This window comes from Apium graveolens, chromosome 4, assembly GCF_009905375.1.
Source record: "Apium graveolens cultivar Ventura chromosome 4, ASM990537v1, whole genome shotgun sequence".
Lineage (NCBI taxonomy): Eukaryota > Viridiplantae > Streptophyta > Magnoliopsida > Apiales > Apiaceae > Apium > Apium graveolens.
The window spans coordinates 77,834,933-77,845,407 of NC_133650.1; positions in this window are offsets into that span (position 1 = coordinate 77,834,933).

The window sequence follows — 10,475 nt, forward strand, 5'->3', positions numbered from 1 at the left end:
GATGGAGAGTATGCATATATATAGAAAATTGAACAAAGCCACAAGGAAGGATCACTTCTCTCTCCCATTCATTGATCAAATGCTTGACAGATTGGCGGGACATGAGTATTTTTGTCTTCTGGATGGTTATTCCGGGTATAATCAGATTTGTATTGCACCAGAGGATCAGGAAAAGACTACCTTCACTTGTCCATTTGGCACATTTGCTTTTCGTAGAGTTTCATTTGGGTTATGTGGCGCCCCGGCCACCTTTCAGAGATGTATGATGGCTATATTCTCTGACATGATTGGAAATAACGTCGAAGTGTTCATGGATGACTTCTCCGTCTTTGGACACTCATATGATGAATGTTTGAATAATCTGCGCGCCGTACTCAAAAGATGCGTGGAAACTAATTTGGTGCTTAATTGGGAGAAATGTCATTTTATGGTGTGTGAAGGCATTATCCTTGGGCATAAGGTCTCTAGCAAAGGTCTGGAGGTGGACAAGGCCAAGGTGGGAGTCATTGAAAATCTTCCCCCACCTAATTCGGTGAAAGGAATCCGTAGTTTTCTCGGTCATGCGGGTTTTTATCGGCGATTCATCAAGGACTTTTCAAAGATATCTAAGCCGTTGTGCAATTTACTTGAGAAAGATGTGCCTTTCAAATTTGATGATGAATGTTTGGCAGCATTCGAGACTCTCAAGGAGAATTTGATCACGGCACCAGTTATTACAGCACCAGATTGGACAGAACCGTTTGAGATGATGTGTGATGCGAGTGACTATGCGGTAGGTGCAGTTCTGGGACAGCGCAAGAAAAATCTCTTCCATGTGGTCTACTATGCGAGTAAGACTTTAAATGGGGCCCAATTGAACTACACCACTACTGAGAAGGAGCTTTTGGCTATAGTCTTTGGCTTTGAGAAATTTCGATCTTATCTGCTTGGTACGAAAGTGACAGTATTCACTGATCATGCAGCTATTCGCTATCTGATTTCTAAGAAGGATTCAAAGCCGAGACTCATTCGTTGGGTGCTTTTACTTCAAGAATTTGAGTTAGAGATCAAAGATAGAAAAGGTACTGATAATCAAGTAGCTGACCATCTCTCTAGGTTGGAGAATCCCGATTCTACTTCACAAGATAGGACGTTAATCAATGAATCTTTTCCGGATGAGCAGTTGTTTGCAATTCAGGAGGAAGAACCATGGTTTGCAGATATTGTAAACTATCTTGTCAGCAATATAATGCCGCTTAATTTGACATCCGCTCAAAAGAAGAAGTTTCTGCTTGAGGTGAAGTGGTATATGTGGGATGAACCATATTTGTTTAGACAGGGAGCTGATCAGATCATCAGGAGATGTATCCCGTTCTGTGAGACGGAGGGGATATTACGAGACTGCCATTCCACGGTTTATGGTGGACACTATGGAGGTGAGAAGACGGCAGCTCGTAATCTGCAAGCAGGTTTTTTCTGGCCTACTTTGTTCAAGGATGCTCATCAGTTTATTTTAAGGTGTGATCGTTGCCAAAGAGTGGGAAATTTGTCAAGGAAGGATGAGATGCCATTAAATGTGATGCTTGAAGTCGAGGTCTTTGATGTATGGGGAATCGATTTCATGGGGCCTTTTATCTCGTCTTGCAATAATCAGTACATCTTGCTGGCAGTCGATTATGTCTCAAAATGGGTCGAAGTTAAAGCTTTACCGACAAATGATGCAAAGGTAGTACTAAATTTTCTTCATAAGCAAATTTTCACAAGGTTTGGAGCGCCTCGGGTAATCATAAGTGATGAAGGATCGCATTTTTGCAACCGTAAGTTCACTTCTATGATGCAGCGTTATAATGTGAATCATCGAGTAGCTACTGCCTATCATCCGCAAACAAATGGTCAAGCGGAAGTGTCTAACAGAGAGATAAAGCGCATTCTAGAGAAGGTTGTTTGTCCGTCAAGGAAGGATTGGTCTTTAAAGCTCGATGAAGCTGTTTGGGCTTACAGAACAGCATACAAAACTCCACTTGGGATGTCACCGTTTCAGTTGGTATACGGTAAGGGATGTCATCTACCGGCGGAGCTTGAGCATAAGGCCTACTGGGCATTGAAGAAATTGAACCTGGATTTAGATGCAGCTGGTAAGAAAAGAATGCTTCAGCTTAATGAACTTGATGAATTTCGACTTCAAGCGTACGAGAATAACAAAATGTATAAGGAAAAGGTGAAGAGGTGGCACGATAGGAAGCTACATCCTAAGTTATTTGTGCCAGGGCAACAAGTTCTGTTATTCAACTCTCGGCTCCGACTTTTTCCTGGGAAGTTGAAATCAAGGTGGTCTGGACCTTTTATTGTCAAAACTGTGTTTCCACATGGAGCGGTGGAAATTTTTGAGAATGATTCGGACCAAGCATTCAAGGTTAACGGTCAGCGGTTGAAGCACTACTATGGGGACATGGCAAACCGAGAGGTGGTTAGTGCCATTTTGTTGACTACTTGAGAAAGGTACGGAACGTCAAGCTAATGATGAAAAAGAAGCGCTGCGTGGGAGGCAACCCATGAATTGTTGTTACAGGAACCCTTAGAAGTTAATAACCTATCCAAAAACACAAAAAAATCAGAAAACAGGGGCTGAAAAAAAAAATTTCCAGAGACCCTCTGCGCGCCCGCGCAGCTATGCTGAGCGGCCGCGCAGCTTGCTGCGCGCCCGCGCAGAAATGCTGAGCGGCCGCGCAGGGGTCGAGTTCCAGAAAATTTTTTACAGTTCAGAAAAAAAAAAAAAAAACACAAAAACCCATCACAGCCCATAAACCCACGAATTATTTTCCCATTACCCCATGATTTTATCCCTCAACCCCACTCCTAATCTAATTTAACCTACTCCACACCCTATATATACATACACCTATCCTACATATCTCCCACAAACTTCCTACACTTAAACCCTCTCATAAACATCAAAAATCAGTTCTTACACACTTTTATTCACAAATCAATGGCACCCAAGAGAGCACGCACTATTGACAGCAGCAGCACAGTTCCTACTGCTGATTCATCAAGGGGTACTGCTGCAAGGCCTCGGTTAACTGACAGAGCTGCGGAGGAGGAGTACACTAGGCTGTTGGGGAAGCCGATTCTGAAGGAGAGGGGGTTTTTACCATCAGGGAGGGATGGTGAGTTGTTGCCCATGATTGCAGAGAAGGGGTGGATATCTTTTTGTGAGTCACCCGAAGCAGTACCGATGAGTGTTGTTCGCGAGTTCTACGCGAACGCGAAGGCTGAAAAGAATGGGTTTTCTGTAGTTCGTGGGCTGACGGTTGATTATCATCCTGCGGTGATTCGCCGTGTGATTGGACAGCGAGAGAGGAAGCCCGAGGAGGAGAACTGGAATGAAAAGACTGCTGAGGATTTTGACTTGGATTTGATTTGTGCGACTCTCTGTCGACCGGGCACAGTTTGGAACCGCAGTCCAGCCAATAATGAGTATCGTCACTTTCCGGTGATCGCCATGAACAGGTATGCCCGTTCATGGAATGCATTTATATGTGCTAATATTTTGCCTTCTTCACATGCACACGAGGTCACAGTTGAGAGAGCACAGTTGTTGTGGGGAATTCTGAATGAGGAATACTATGTGGACCTTGGTGAGTTTATCTACCAAGGAATTCTGAAGTTTTTGAGGGGAGCAAAGCATATGAACATCCCTTATGCATCCACGGTTACGAAGCTATGCCGAGCAGTAGGAGTGAACTGGCCGGCTCATGAGCAGTTGCAGTTGCCAGCAGCTCCGATAGATTCTGGCACTCTGAATGGGATGCAGGAGTGGACCGGTGGTGAGCCTGAGGAGCATGGGCTGGGTTATCGTCTTCCAGGAGGACGTCCAGCATGAGGTGCTACTATGGCTAGGCCAGGGCGTGGTGAGGCTGGTTCTTCGAGAGCTCAGGAGGGTGCTGGGATGGGTGATGCCCAGTATAGGAGGCTTTCACGGCGGATGGATGCCATGTATGAGACGCAGAGCAGGTTTGCTCAGGAGATCACTCTTGCGTTAGGGACTGCTTTTCGAGGCCTTGGAGCTGATATCCAGTGGCCAGTTTTTGGTGAGGACTCTGCATACCCGCCGCCTGATACTCCACCCACTGAGGGTGATGATGATGATGACTCCGAGTAGGTATACCCTGTGTTCCTTTCTACTACCTTCACTGGGGACAGTGAAGATTTTAAGTTTGGGGGTGGTAGTTAAGGAATATTTTGTGTGTGTCATATAGCTGCATATTCATGATAGTTAGTTCATATAGTGGCATAATTTTTGCCATATAGTTTTTTTTATAGCTTTATTTGTTTGTCATATCATATAGCTCATGCATATACCATGATCCCTTTTGCAATGATTTATCGACTGAATTGTGATATTGATGCGAGTGTAGTGATAGCATTAAAGTGATATTAAGTTGTGTAGGTTGATATGCATGCTAGAAGCACTTGTATTTTCACTAAGTCTTAGAGAATGCTTAAGGGCTAGATTGTTGTTATAATCTGATTATTTTCGAGGATAATCTATTTATTATGCTTAGAATTTGATAATAGGTTCTTAGTGGTAAAGGCATGAAAAAGAAAAAAAAATGGAGTAAAAATGGAATTTGTTGCTAGTTGTGGCTAGGCGTCAAATGGCTAGTAGCCGGCTCGCATGTTATGCGAGTAGTCTAGGGTTGAGCAAGATGGAGCGAAACGCACTTGCTCAGAAAAAAAAAAAAAAAATTTGCATAATTGATCAAGAGTGGGCTCTTTGGTATTCGAGTTATTAAGTTCTTAGGGGACTTTGTGCCTAGTGACCTAAGGCTTTTAGAGTCTGGGATCCGCTAACCTAACGCTCGTTACATGGATACCATTGTATAAGTCTTTTGTGGACCTCACTCATTGCACGGTCAAATAAGCATTTGAGTTGTAAATATAAAGCACGATTCCGAAGTAAGCTCCAGAGTTCTTGTAGTGTTGTATATCACTTTGTGCCTAGAATTTTTATTCTTTGTATAATCGTAGGATTGCCTTGAGGATAGTCTAGTCATAGTAATTGGTCTAGTTCCGAAGCATATCTGTTAAGCTTTTGCACACACCACGTTTCTGGCTGTATGTCCGTTTGCATGAGTTTATTGATCTTTAGTGTCTAACTGCATTCGTTGAGACGTGACAATTTGGTTGGTTAATTGTAGTAAGGGGGATCGTTGCATTTTCATATAGATTGCATTCATGCATATTTTTATTTGTTTTGAGTCTGTGATGCTTGAGGACAAGCATCGATTTAAGTTTGGGGGTGTGATAAGTGGCATTTTATACCACTTAGAACGTCTTAAAATGGCTTAAATTGGTGTCTTGAAATCAAGTATTTTGTGTATTTGATGTGTTTTTCTAGTGTTTATGCATTTTAGGGTATTAGTTGCATTTCGGAGGAGGAATCATCAAGAATAAGCCTTGGCATGTGTTCACCATTGCGAGAGGAAAAGAACGGGCAGATTACGGCAAAGAAACGGAGCAAACCTGGAATTTTTCCAGTAGGGTCCTACGCGCCCGCGCAGCAATGCTGAGCGGCCGCGCAGCAGCCTTGCGCGCCCGCGCAGAAATGCTGAGCGGCCGCGCAGGGTCGGGGAAAAAGCTGAATTATTTTAGACTTCTACTTCTGTTTGGCTTCCAACTTCTATGTAATCTGAGTTTTATGGGACTATTATATAAGTAGATTTGAGACGTTTTCATAGAGAAAAAAAGAAGGAGATTATGTTTTAGATTGTGTTTGGCGCAAGAAGCGAAGGAGATAAGGAAGAAGACCGATTTAGCACACTGCAGCAAAGAGGAAGCATATTTTCTTGTGATTCTTGTTTCGTTGTAACGTTGGATGCTAGTTTTCTTGCTTTGACTTATTTACTCTTGTGACGTACTCTGTTTTAATATAATTAGTTTAGTTATTATTTTCTTGTGTTGTTTATCATGATTTTATATGAACCCATGATGGCGATAAGTTCTATTATGGGCTAATCGTGATCATGGGGTTGCAACGGATTTATTATGGAATTCTTTAGTTAATTGTTTAATACTTTAGTGTGTGATTATTGCATGATATCTAGTATTGGTTGTGCGTATTCGTCTTATGTGCGTCGCGAACATATAAGATAGGGTGTTAATCTCTTGTGAAGCGACGGTGGATCTTGAGATTTAGAACTTGCCATGCTAGCATAGGTTCATGTACGTTGTACATGATTAGTGGGTAACTCTAACAGTTTTATTTGCCCTATGTAATCAAAAGGGATAACTTGTGCTTAAATCGTTGTGTTGTCAATTTCTGTAGACATATAGGAACTCAACATGATTGATGACTATTCAACTTCTATCTTAATTGTGGATGCTTGGTAGAATGGTATTAGTACAATGAAAGTTGGCTTTTATCAGTTTCGTGTTATTCGATTAATGTCATCACTGTCACATGCTAAAGGTAATAACAATGGCTATAGAAGGAAGTAATAATGAAGTTGTGATCTCATGAGTGTTTTATTATTGATAAATTGAAGTGTTAGTTAAGTGGTTAATTAAGTAGTTAATTATAGTTAATATTTAATTGACAATTTTAAGTGTTATTATCTTAACATTGAGAAGTAGTCATACATTGGTGAGTGAGTTTAATTAGACAATAACTTAGTCTGAGTCTCTGAGGGAACGGACTAGAAAGTATTCTATATTACTTGCGAACGCGTATACTTGCGTGAATATTAGTGCGTGATTTCGCCCTAACATTGGCAAACAAATGCTGAATTTGAATCGACATATCCTGAGTTAGTCAAATCCTGACAGAAGAAAGGTCTCAAATCCTGACGACAAGTCATCACATTCTAATTCAGATTATTAGTGTTAATCAATCTCTAAGTAGCTTTATTATTGCAACTAAGTGTCTCACTTAATTAATGATTAATGGTGGATTATCAGATAAACAAATTTCTACGGTTGTGTCTTGATATAACTGTATGTATTTTGTATTTACTTCCGCAATTTCCTCCACCGTCAAACTTAATTACTCAATAATTGTTTCCTGTTCGAAGTCAAATTCGCTAGGTTACCTTCTTCATACGAGTGTGTTCTACATATTTCTGAATAGTGAAGCTATAAAACCAGAAGAAATTCTGTGACACAATTCATCATACACATAGTTTCACTGCGCACATCTCACACTTACTCTCTCGCACAAGCTATTCACATCATGACAACTTCTGAAGTTTCACCACTCTTTAGTCAAACCACAATCATTCATGGAAACACATTTGGTACTAATAATTATTTAGCTCTGCTTACACATCAGCAACTACCATCATCTTTTCATGATATTCAGGATTTTCTCCTTCTATGTCCAATTGGGTATGCTCTCAAAAATCCTATAAAGATGTCATACAGGGCTGTCATGCAGGTCTGGAACACAGCAGTGCTAAATTCAACATATACTGGCTTTTTTTTTAGTATAAGGACCAAAGATATGAAGTTAATGCTGACATTCTGCTTCAAGCCTTGAGATTGCCTGCTCTTGATGGTGCTCCTGATACTCATACCAATGAGCAGCTGTTTGATATGCTAAGGACTTTAGGCTATCAAAGAGAAATCACAACCATTGGAAAACTGATCAGGACCAAACTGAAAAGAGAGTGGAACTTTTTTTTGACTGCATCAGTAGATGTTTCTTGAATAAGACAACAAACTTTGATGCTCTTCCATCCACTTCCTTGAGAATTGGGTACTCTCTTCTTAACGCTGGTAATTTTGATTATGGTAATACTATATTACAGTTCATAATTACTAGGAGAGCAGATGCTTCAGGAGTAATAGGGTATACTAGGTTTTTGCAACTAATTTTCAATTTTCTATGCCCTAATGATATTTTTGATGATGATGAATTACTCCCTGTTTTTTAAATATTTGAGAAAGCAATCACATCATCACAAATACTAGCATTAGCATCAGTCTCGACGAGGGGGGGGGGAGACGCCTGATCATATCAAAAGGGATGAAAAGAATAAATTTTCAGGACCACCCTTTCTTTCTAGAGAGGTCAGGCAATTTCTGTTAAGAAATAGACCTACTCCTACACAAGTGCCTGCAAATCTTGATGCTGGCACCTCTGTCACAGTTCCTGATGCTACGACTCAAGAAATCACCCATTTTGTTTCTAACCCAATCATTTCCTCTTCCAAACAACAAACACAACAAGCCTTTAAATTAGCCTCCTCTGCTGTCTCTCAAAAGACATATGTTGTAACAAATAAAAGGCTGTTTAAGAAATCTATCACATCTGGACAAAAAGCTAAACAAGTCTCACTGAGTGAGAGTGAGAAGAAAGAAGACTGCTTTCCAATCAGGAAAAGAAGACTGATCATTCAAAAATATTATGACTCAGATGATCATATGCCAATAGGGTCCCTGTCAAAAATCAAGAAGTCCATTGATCAAAATCCTGATGACTTGATTGACACTACTGGAATCAAGGAGGCAACTACTGATGCTAGTGCTTTGCTTGACAAGCTTCCAGTAATTGAAGCAACTGCTGAAAACAAGAAAACTGTAAAGAGCCAGTTGAAAAGAAGAAGTGAGGAAGTAGTTGGATATATCCGAAAGAAGAAGAAGACTCAGCCTCTTGACAAGGATGTTAGTACACAAGAACCTAGGTCTCAAAGGTATTTAGCAAATGCAACACATCCAGTCACACAAGAACCATCTTCTCAAAGGGAAGATGCAGACACTGAGGCTACACAAATCATTGATGATCCTATTATTAAGAAGAGCACACAAGAAGCTTCACCAAGCATTGCTGAAGCAGCTCACATGTCTTAGATTCCATAAGAACCATCAGTTCAAAGTACTGATGATGGCCTTTCACACACTCCTGATAGATCAAATACTGAAGATACAACAGCTCCTACTGAGAATCATCTTTCAACTGCACTAGCTATAATTGATGATCCATTACTAGTTGCTAGTTTGAAAAAGCATCCTGATGTGTTGTTTGTTCCTCCACTTTCATAACTTCCACTTGAGGAATCACCTTCAGGTATAGCTAACTTCTTATATATTCTCATATTTGTATGATTATAAATAGTCTCTTATTTGAGGTTACCTCTATTTATATGACAAGCATACAACTCTTCTCAATATCTCTTATTTCTTTGCTAAATGTGTGATTGAGCCTTTCGTGAGACTGTGTGAAAATATCTGATTTAAAAAAAAAGAGGGAAAAATATTTTGAGTGGCAGTTTCCTGTACTGGCAAAAGGAGAGGTAGTTTTGAGACAAGAATCTTATACGTATTTCTTTACTTATAAAGTTTCTTCTGTGAGAATAATATTACTCTTAAAAGTAATATATTGTGTGAGAAGTGATGAGATCACTTGAAAAGAACAGAGATATTTAGGTGTTACTATGTTTCTGTTTCAGGATCACATCAGCCATAGGCATCTCTTGTAAAGAATCTGGATAAAGGCAAGGCAATTCTGCCCGATTCTGCACATTCTTCTGATGGCTTGTCTGACTCTGACAATGATAGTGATGATGATGATCCTGATACCTCTCAGCTTAAGTCTGCAATTGATGCATCTAAGAAGTCCAATATTGGTTCTTCTTCGGACTTCACTGACCATCCTTCTTATTACAATCCTGATGCTAAGTATTTCAGACAGACATAATGGGATTATAAATGGAGACTTGCAAATACTTCTATCTCATCTGCTGTTGGCCTGCAACACATTCATTGGGCCTATGATGAAATTCAAACTCCTGATCTGAAGTTCCATCTTAAGGCCTCAACCATTTCTGTTAAAGGAATTCACTCTGAACTTGATGAAATGAAGAAGTTTCATGCTGGTGTCAAAGAGAAAATTGATGGATTTTTGCTTCACACACCTAACTCAGCTGAAATCAAAAGTGTGAAAAATACCATCAAAGATGTTGTTAAATCTCAAGACAGCATGGCCTCTAGACTTTCCTCCTTGGAAGACAAGGTTTCTTCTATAGGTGACAAATTGGATGCTCTGTTTTCTCTTCTTTCAAATACTGATGCCAAAAAGAGGGAGAAGATAGTTGCTACAAAATGTACACCAGATTCTATTCAGACAAAGGATAAAGATATTGATGATAATGGTGATAAGAATAATCCAGTTACAGATGTTCAAATTTCTTGTACTGCTCAACAACTTCAACATTCCAAGAAGAATGATTCTTCAGGACAAAGAAAGTTTATTGGTGCTTATAAAGCCACGCACAAGACTACTGCTAGTGCCCCTGAGGATGATGATATTACAATCTCAAATTTAGTAGAAGCTAAAGGGATATTCTTTTCTTATAGACATAAGGAAACGGGTGAAGAGATTGTCTTGTACTACAAAGACAAGAAGTTTGAGAAAAAGAATGCTAGGAGCGCTCTTGGGTATATAACTGAAGAATTTCCTGATCTAACACCTGAAGAAGCAGTTATGCAATAAATGG